This window comes from Oxyura jamaicensis, chromosome Z (assembly GCF_011077185.1).
Source record: "Oxyura jamaicensis isolate SHBP4307 breed ruddy duck chromosome Z, BPBGC_Ojam_1.0, whole genome shotgun sequence".
Classification (NCBI taxonomy): domain Eukaryota; kingdom Metazoa; phylum Chordata; class Aves; order Anseriformes; family Anatidae; genus Oxyura; species Oxyura jamaicensis.
In genome coordinates, this window is record NC_048926.1 from 27,487,549 (window position 1) to 27,497,503 (window position 9,955).

At 37.1% G+C, this 9,955-nt stretch overlaps 1 protein-coding gene across 2 annotated transcripts in view; it reads left to right on the plus strand.

Annotated features, from left to right (window-relative positions):
- The first annotated feature begins 3,257 nt into the window (after nucleotides 1-3,257).
- ZNF366 (zinc finger protein 366) overlaps nucleotides 3,258-9,955 on the plus strand; it is a 33,347-nt gene continuing 26,649 nt past the window's right edge. The window contains exon 1 of one of the 2 annotated variants that reach the window (XM_035310338.1): nucleotides 3,258-3,426. The gene's annotated coding sequence lies outside the window, so the exon portion shown is untranslated. Of the gene's footprint in view, nucleotides 3,427-4,513; nucleotides 4,746-9,955 lie in introns of those variants that run through there. The other variant, XM_035310337.1, reaches the window with a different exon arrangement.

Sequence of the window (9,955 nt, forward strand, 5' to 3'; positions counted from 1 at the left end):
CTATGTGTTTTTTTTTTTTTTAATTGTTTTTTTTCCTACCAAACTATAATGTTTACTTGGTTAAAATGCTACAGGTACATTATAGTCTGGAAGGAAGATACCAATTTTTTCACTGACAATTCAGATGTATAAGGTTGTTGTTCTAAAACAATCAAGGAAAACAGTAAATGTTTCTGATTATTGCCTCTGTTCCCATTTTTTCAGGGTAAGACAGAATGTTACTTCTGCTATAGTTAGCTCTGCATTCTCTGCTGTCTGTGCTGGATGGTGGTGCAAAGGCTGCTGTTGAAAACCTTCCCTCATTCTTGTTAGCATGCTGAACATGTTTTGTTTTGTTCTTATTTTAAGCATATAGGCAAGCTTCCCTGCCACCACTGGAAGAGCCTATAAAGTACAATTTATTCCCTATGGGAGAAAAAAAGAAGAAGAAGAAGAAGAAAAATAAGAAGAAAATAAAAAAGAAATAATCAAATCCTTAACATCACAGAGGTCAGCTTGGTTGAAGATCTAATATAATCATACAGACTGACCATAACCATGACCACAGATATGCTTTTTCTTGTCCACTCCTCTGCCTTAAAAAGACTGTTTACTGGTCATGGGGAGTATCTACACTTCACATTTTTCACTTGTCTGCTTTGAGGCTGGGGCTGTACTTTTCTTAATTTGTGTCCACGGATTCATTTTGGTAAGAGCACAGTGGGAAAAGATGGAAGAAAATACATTCTGAAAAACAGATGAACTTGTCCCTTAAAATTTGATTAAATAGTATAAACAGAGCTATCCATTGCGACTGGATTTGCAGGACTTCAGATACCAATAGTTTTGGCCATACTTTATTTCTTCACAGTCAGAAATTGCATGGAATGACCTTTCAAGGTATATAAAGGCATGAAAATGCCAGCTTCAAGCTCCCTCTTTGAGTTGTGTTTTTCTGGCAGCACTGGTGAGAGATGGGCAGAAGAGCAAGAACTACGACAGCTGTACCCTGGAAAGGAAGATTAGTCTACCTGGAATTGGATGGAGCAACTAGGTATGTCCTGAGCACTTGGTGTATCAGTACCTATCAAGGAAGATTACCAGCAGGAGACAATTTTTCTTTACCCTACTCTTTCATCCTGGCATGAAATGAGACAGTAGCAACAGCACTCGTCCAAGGAGACAAGCAGCTCCACCTTTGGGTGGTGGGACAGCTGCTGAGAGTGGGACCCTGTGGTGAGATTAGCAAAGACCTTACATCTCCTGCTTTCCTTGATGAAATACGGGGCTCTTGGTCTCCTTCAATCAGCGTATCAAAGTCACTTTATAAGCTGGCGAAGCTGCCACAGGGATGTTTGCATCCAGCATCTCAGTCTTGCCATCCTCAATAAAGTGATACCTGCTGTCTAAAAAATAAGGGTCGTCTGTGACAATGAAGTCACATACCCTCAGTGACCTATGTGAGAACAATACTAAGTTAGGCATTGTAGGTTTTTGACTAAACTTCTGCAATGTGTACCCGATAAAGAGAAACAAAAAGATGTCTGATGGCAGTCTTTAGGGTCTCATTAACATGGAACACATGACAAATAAATAAATAAAACTAACTTTAAAAAGCTGGCAGCTGCTATCATCTTCAAGAATTCTTGGTGACACTGGAAAACTACTTTCAAACAAAATCAAACGTTTTCAGCTATTAGACTGACCCCACAGCATGATTCATTAATTTGGTGACTTTCTGAGCCCCTTTATTTTGCTTGTACTTGGTTTGCACTAGAACTCTCTTCCTAAGGGATTACCAGGTCCATTTACAGGATATTCCTTTAGTGCATTGCATTCTTTTGCTTTTACTATTCACCTCTCAACACCAGGAAACACTGGTGATGCTGTAAGTCCAAAGATCACCCATAGCACCTGAACTGCTCTGTCAGCTGCTGATGTCCACAGTCAAAGCTTTTGGTTGCTGAATACTGAAATGAAAGACTCCTCAAGTTGCTGCTAGACATCTTCTGGAAATAACACCAAGAACTGCATGAAGGAACACAGATGCCAAAGAACTACTTCCCTATGCTGGCTTGTAGCTTCTCATAATTGTACAATTAAAAAAATATTAATCTTTATGGGATATTGTACCAACTTGTCCCCCTATTAACATAGAATTACAGCTGTAACTCAGTCTGCTTCAGTCACATTCCTCTAGTTTTTAAACATAGAGTGAAGTCCGGATGCACACTTTATAAGAGAAGGCCTTCCTTTTGTTTTACCGTCTTTCCCAGAACTCAACACTGAGTTTCTCATTCACGAACAGCAGTGTCTTAGGTGCTGCCTTGCAATGCCAGTTGAAAACAGAGCCCTGGCAACAATGTGAAGGTGTTTACTGGCAAGAACAGTAAGTAGAATGACAACAAATTATTGGGGAAAAAAGGGAGCATCTATTCCCTACCAATGGATTTCAAATGATAGATGAAGCTGGGGGAAAACATAAAAGCAAACAAAACCACATAATGTATTAAACTTATCCCAAGCATAACTCCAGCCAGCTGGCCAGTAGCTGGTTGTCAAAATATGTTTAATGGGGAAAGAAAAAAACAAAGCAAAGTAAAAATGTGTTCTAGAACACAGCACATACTGTTTTTTTTTTTTTTTTTTTTTTAATAAATCAGGATGCCTTCTATATACTGCAAATATTTGAGATAAATTACTTGTTACTACAACTCCAATATCAAGCTATGATTTGTACCATTTTCATGGTCCCCTCCATCTCCCATTTTAACTGACAGCATTCTGTAAATACTCAGCCTGTTCTTTTCTTACAATTACAGTAAAGAAGGGATTTAGGAAGTCTGTACTTATATCTCTGTGAAGACAAGATACGTGTATACACGTATGATTGCTCCATGTATGATCACTCCTTGTCTAAATCAAAAGCCTGAATTGTCTATACAAACTTATGACTGATTGTTCTGCATAAGATATGGGCATCTTATTCCTAGACACTACTTCGGAAATTCATTTGTTTTAATGCAGTTGCACATAACAAGCTGTAAAGTAGGTTTTATGAAGCCAATAATGCAGATATAATACTTGAGGAATTCCTTTTGGTTTGGTTGTATTTATTTTTCCAAACATTTTGTTTGAGAGAAAATGAGATTGCTATCTGCTGTTTCCTTATTTTTTTTGCAGGAAAGCAAAGGGTTGTTGACTTCCTCTCCCCTCCCTTCCTTCCTTCTTTCTGAAGGTACTGTACTCATCTGAAAAAAAGAGAACGAAATGATTGTTCCTGTTCTCTTTCTTAAGTCATTTGAAACACTGTCCCTGCTAGTTTTCTAAGTTACAGCAATCTCTGTACAGAGGGGGGAGAGGGAGAGAGAGAGAGAGAGATTACCAACATGAGAGCAGGTAGAGAGTTTAGATTTAGGGCAAGATTCCTTCCAGCTTCAACAACTGGTAAGTTAAGTAAAAATGATTTTATGGTTAACTCTTTAGAAGTGTAATATATATACATATATATATTATTATTACTTTTTTTTTTTTTTTTTAGAAAAGGCATTTATCATATACACCTTTAACTGATAAGAAGATGATCATATGCATTGACAAGCAATATAGTAATTCTACAGATGTCTATAGTCTGGCTTTTTTAGATATTGGTCATAATAACATGCATTTTAATCAGTGCAGGGAAGGAAATGTTTTCCAGTGAGGCTGGTAATATTCATAACATAATCTGCTGTGTATTTTGTATGTAGGACTTCTCCTAGGAGAATCTTGTTAAAGGCTTCACTCACTTTACCATGACTGTTTCAGCAAGCTTCACTGGGCCATTGCTAGAATAACAAGACAAGCTGTGTCACATGCAAATTGATGTATTTCATGTATCCTCTGCCACTCCTGAAGTCTGCACCTACCTACCAACCTGTGCTACAGTGAGAGTATTTTTTGTTTGTTTGTTTTGTTTTTTCTTCAAAAGTTATTGTGTTTACGATTCCATGTGTTTATCTCTACTCATCCGTCTATATGAATAGTCTAGAAACAGTGACATTTTAGATGTGCTAAGACAGTTTCAGGTTCTCACATAAAAAAAAAAAAAAAAAAAGAAAAAAGAAAGAAAAAGAGGTTCATGTTGCACAGTATGTAACAACATCAAGGCTGATCGCTAGCATCAGTAATAGAATGAATTCGGGTGTTGTCTGCTTATTTGTCATCTGTATTGTTGTAGATACAAATAGGTGTTTTTTGTTTTTGTTTTTCTTGTCAGGCATAGATGTAGCAGAACTATCAGAAGCAGAGCATAAAATGAGTGATTGAATGCAAGAGTTTGTTTCAAGTACTGGACGAGAAAATCCTCTCCCCATGCTTTTATAAATGCAGAATGCAGTGGTGGGGGGAGAATGGGGACAGGTGATCATTTCTCTGCAGAAGGGAGAGCTTGGTCATCTTCTGGCCCAAGCTCTCTGAAGTGCAGGATCCTCTACAGAATGCCCAGAGCCCAGACAGCACAGCCCCGTGGTGGGCAGGTATCACAGAGGGCGGGCAGGCATCGCAGAGGGCTGGCAAACATCCTGAGCGGCCCCAGTTCCGCTCCTGGTGCTGGTCCTGGACCTGGTCCTACTCCCACCAGGGCACCTGGGCTGCGCTTCCATCCTGGGACAGCCCTCTGCTCTCACCCCTAGCTCAACAAATGAGTGGAACAGACTTTCTTCCCCCGCTGTCTGTCTGCAAGTTTTCCATAGGAAGGAATACCCCAAATTCAGCCCCATTCCTGGGTAAGTTGTAGATTCTCTTCACTCTAAGAGCAGTAGGTGGATCCAGCCACAGGAGGTGTAAATAATTTGTTTCTAGAATGCTGTTGCTCAACATTTGGTCTCGCTTGGACTATTTTGGCACCAGTTTTTAGGCTTACTGGATGATATTTAGCCCAAAGAGAATTCTCTGCTAATAGCAAGAAAATGCTTATCTTGCCACATCTCCTGCTTAGCATACCTGGGATTATGCTTTACCTGGCTAATACTGATTCATATTAAGTAGAGGGCTTTGACAGATGTTTTGACACCCACTTTTTAATTCCAGTGGCAAATAGAATAATCTCCAGAACATTCAGAAATATATAGACTCTGTATTTGGAAATCACTGCATTACTCTGTTGTGTTTACCTCAAACAGCAAAGTGTTACTCTAGGTTGCAATCAGCTCCATGTGTTGATTTGATTCGTTCAGAAGTTCAGTTTACACATTGTAGGCAAGAGCCAGTTGCTGCATTTAGGTACAGATGTTGGTTTTGAAGATATGAAACATTAATCTATTCTTTATTAGGATCATGCATATGATAAATTTATTCTCTCAGAGGCTGTAAAAAGGAGAAGATAGTCTGAAGTACATAAAATATATGTGCTCATGTTTGTGTTAGGTGGGCAAGAGCAGATAATATGATTTCTAAGCCCATTCCCTAAAAATAAATAAACAGAAAATCATTTTAATAGGAAAGATAAATAATTTGATAATGAAGATCAACCCTGAGCTTTTAAGTTCATTCTTAGATTTCACCTTTCAGTATTTTTTTTGTTTTTATTATTTTTTTTCTTCAAATAATACTTTTTCTTCAGTCATTTGGACCTTATTTGCTTTTGCGTTGTGTATTTTATTGTTAGGATAACTGTAACGTGATTTAGTATAATGCTAGTTTGTACCACTACTACTATCTTTCTGGAGGGGTCAGGAAGAGACTTTTGACTGGTATGTTATCCTTATCCCACATGTTTCAGATATTTAAAGGCATAGAAGGGTATATTCTGAGCCTAGTTTGAGTAACGATGCACAACCAGCTTAGTACAAATGAAATGTTTGTGAAATTTTGGTTACTTACCTCGAAATTATTAAAAAGAATAAAATTAATTGAAGCAATAAACCAAGAATAAAAATAGAGATGTTCTTGTTTATTTTACTTAAAATCTTATTACTGCTGTTGCTAAGACCCATATCTATATAGATAGCACACAAAATAAAAAGTCACTCAGCGTATGCATGTCTTATTGTTTAATATTTTCTCATATACTTATATAAAGCCATTATTTCCAGATCATTTTTTTCTCAACTATAAGGAAATATAGGCAGATTTTTGTTTGTTCTGAGAAATAAGTAAAAAAAAAAATCATTATACCAATGATGGCAGCAATGATATGGAAACAACTGTTAGCCTATGGAAATCCCAAGTTAACAGGTCTGATTTGAAAAGCACAGAAACTGATAGAAGCCTTTCAGTAAATGTCAATTTTCTTCTTATAGTTAGGACAGATTATTTAATGGTGAAAAGCATTGAGAATTTGTGTTTTGGATGAAGAATACTGACACTGAATTACTCTCACAGTAACATTTTGGAGTCTCCAATACAGATTTTTGACCTGGAGGTTTTTAATCTTTGAATTTTAATGATTTTTTATTTTATTTTATTTTATTTTTTTTACTGATTTCTCATTCTTTCAAACAAACACACAGGTAAAAGCTTTAGCAGTGTCTGGGTGTAGAGCAGATACAGTTGGACAGAGAGGCATCCCACAGATGCACTTATTGGCATGCCTTTTAGGTGATTCTTTTAGGGCAGACAGACATGCATTATTTAGAATGGAAGAGCCACAGAGGGATGAATCACGGTAGCAACCCAGAACAAGCCTTGTATACAGAGGTGGAAGGGTATGGATTACCCCAGACAGCACTTACTGTTTCCAATCTTTGATATTACAAAGCCTCAAGGAAGCAGAAAGGCATCTCTGTCTGAATGGACCACTCCACTCACACAGATATGTCAGTAGAATATTACCCTGACAGACAAAAGCAGTAAAAGCTGCATAAGATAATAGGGTTTTTGTGTGATGATGATTTAAGGATGCATATCAATCAAATTGTAAGGAAACTTCTCTTATTAGTTAATCAAAAATGATTCATAGTTTCTAAGCACTAATGCCTGTCCCTCAGTAGTAATGGATCAAATAAGACAAACTACTCTTTCAAACAGACCTTACAACTGCTGTGTACCCCACTAAAGTCTGATGAACTGATTTTATGCCTCAATAAATGTTTTCAAATATACCAGCTATTAAAAGCAAAAGAACATTTTCTTCCTAAATGCAGTTTTTTCCCCATTTTACTTTAACATTCACAAAGACCACTGAAAAGAACTTGGGGAAGAAAGAATTATAGAGACATTGTGAAGATTTAAAGTGACTCCAGGCTATCCTCTTTCTTGCTGGAAAACTGATATACTGAAACTGAGACGAAGTTCTCCAATACTGTAAAAGTTTTAGTGGAATTTTAAGTGTGATGTTTAGACATTCAACCAAAGAAGAGGTCTAAGTTAATAAAGTTATCTTATGTTACTTAAAAACTTATGTTACTTAAAGTTACTTACGTTACTTAAAAATACATTGAATTTCATGATGGATGTCTGGATTTTTTTTTGTTTTGTTTTGTTTTGTTTTGTTTGGTGAGGGCAAGGTATGACAGGCACCTTACCTTGTTACCTAGCTTATAAAATGCTAGTGATCCAGTAAGAAATACTATTTAATCTTTATTTCAGTTCCTACTAAGATTAATATTTTTGTGACTTGTTTTTCTAAAATGAATGGTTTTATACTGGTGTTACCCTGACCCTGACAAGACACACATTTTCCTTCTGAACTAACAACACTTAATGTGTTTTAAAGTATTTCAATGACACTGGAAGCAGTTAAGCTAATTAATCAGATATGAAAAGAAAATATTTTCATGCTTTGAAAGTTATGGAATGAAATTATACTTTTTTCTTTTTTTTTTTTCTTTTTTTTTTCTTTTTTTTTTTACTTTCATTCCTTTTTGAATCAAAGAAGGAAAAAGCTATTATTCTTGCTTTCTCTCCCCTCATTTTTCTACTATGAAAGCAAAAACACAGAAACATTTTCCTTCTACTTTGTGGATTTGCATGTATTCATTCATATGAATTTTGGTTTGATTTAAAAGAAAAAACTTAGGACAAATGTGTGTTTCCTGAAAACCTATAATATTCCTAAAAAGTAAACCTGCAAGCATCCAACTTTCCAGTTCCTCATACCTTTTAGAAACATGACAATTCAGCGAACACCAAGAAAAGAAAATGTTTGTTGAATTTGAAGGTTAATTTAATTACAAAAACTACAAGGTAAACTGAGTCTCATACTTTGATAACATCACTTTCCTCTAACGAACTAGAGAAAGGTACAACTCAACTGAAGTTAAAAGCAATATGAGAAGGATCATACATTTCCACCTGTTATTTTTAGGTGTTGTACTATGAGAAATGTGAATGTGCAGCAAGCAGGCATTAATTATTCACTCTGTTTGGAGGCTTCTTGAAGAATAGCAACCACTTAATTTCTCTACATAGACAGAACTTCACAGGATGATGTTGACAGGGTGGAGGAGCTAAGAGAAGCAGGTGTAGTGTCTCTAGGATGGGATCAAAGGTCTACACCTCTTATCAGGGAGCAGCTTATTCTTCCTGGGCCAGATATTAGGTGCTCAGAAAAGCAACAAGTGTGTTGGCTGGGAGTGGCATTCACCAGTTCCTTGCTATTCCCTAGCTGTGCAAAAGCCACTTATGCTTTTGCCTTCTATGGACAGAGTTGCAATGTAACTCAGACGCCTTTTACAGTGATGAAAAACATTTTGCTTTGTGGAGGTCTCTATGCTGAATATGCTACTATTCCTCTTGGAAATACATAATTGAAAAACAGACATTTCACAAGGTTTGTGAAACTGGAAAGAATCTGTGCTCTTAATAACATCCAATATGCTAAATTTAAACTGAATTTAAATAAGCCCACTGTAATGATATCTCGGAAGAACACATTGTGGGGTATAATTACTATTTCAGGTTTAGTCATCTCTCTAAGGTGTTTTCTAAAGCAAGTATCCCCTTGTTGTTTCAGCTCCAGATAAAAATTATTTGAAACTGCTGTTTGAAAAGGGAGTGTCTCTCATGTAACAGTTCCAGGTAGTGGAGTATTTTTCTACCTGTCTACTTTTTCTTACAAGTATTTAGAAATAAGTGTAATAAAAAAAAAATAATCATGCAAAGAGATGCAAAGAAAAGAGACGACATGTTTCTAGAGCATCCATCAGCTTCCATGGAACAGCAGAACTTGTTTGAACTGTCTGATACGCTGAAGCCCAGGCTGGGTTGTTTCCCTGGTGCAGATTTCAGAAACCATGAAGAGCATCCTATATTAGTCCAAATTGATAGGGGCAGGCACTGAGCTCTGCTCTCTGGGGACAGCGACAGGACCCGAGGGAACGGCATGGAGCTGGGACAGGGGAGGGTCAGGCTGGGGTTAGGGAAAGGTTCTGCACCCACAGGTGCTCGGGCACTGGGACAGGCTCCCCAGGACAGTAGGCACAGCACCGAGCTGCCAGAGTTCAAGAAGCATTTGGACAATGCTCTCAGACACATGGTCTGATTTTTGGGTAGTTCTGTGTGGAGCCAGGAGTTGGAATTAATGATCCTTATGGTTCCCTTTCAACTTAAATTACTATATGATTTTATTCAAGACCCAATGTTGTTTTAGGCTGAGTTTACTATTTGCTGTTGTCCTGTAATTGGAATTATAGAAAGCTACAGAGAAACTGCTGGAAAAATAAGTGGACCAAAATGTGCTCTTAAGGTTATCTGTAACTAAAATTATCCATTTATAAATGTGCAGGAAAATATTATTTTCCTGTAATATCACAGCATATAGAATACAGAATAGCATACAGAATAGCGCCAGTGTGAATATTAGATAAAACCAGTCTTCTGTGTAGTGCTCCATTCACGATGTGAAGTCACCAATGTTCCCAGAGGTGTTATATATCTGTTGGTAGCATTTTGTCAAGATGCTATGGAAGCAGTCACATGCATCAGAGAATTGGTGCTGGATGACCTCTCCTCCAGTTCTCCTATACTCTGTGCCAAAAAAAAAAAATAATAAATC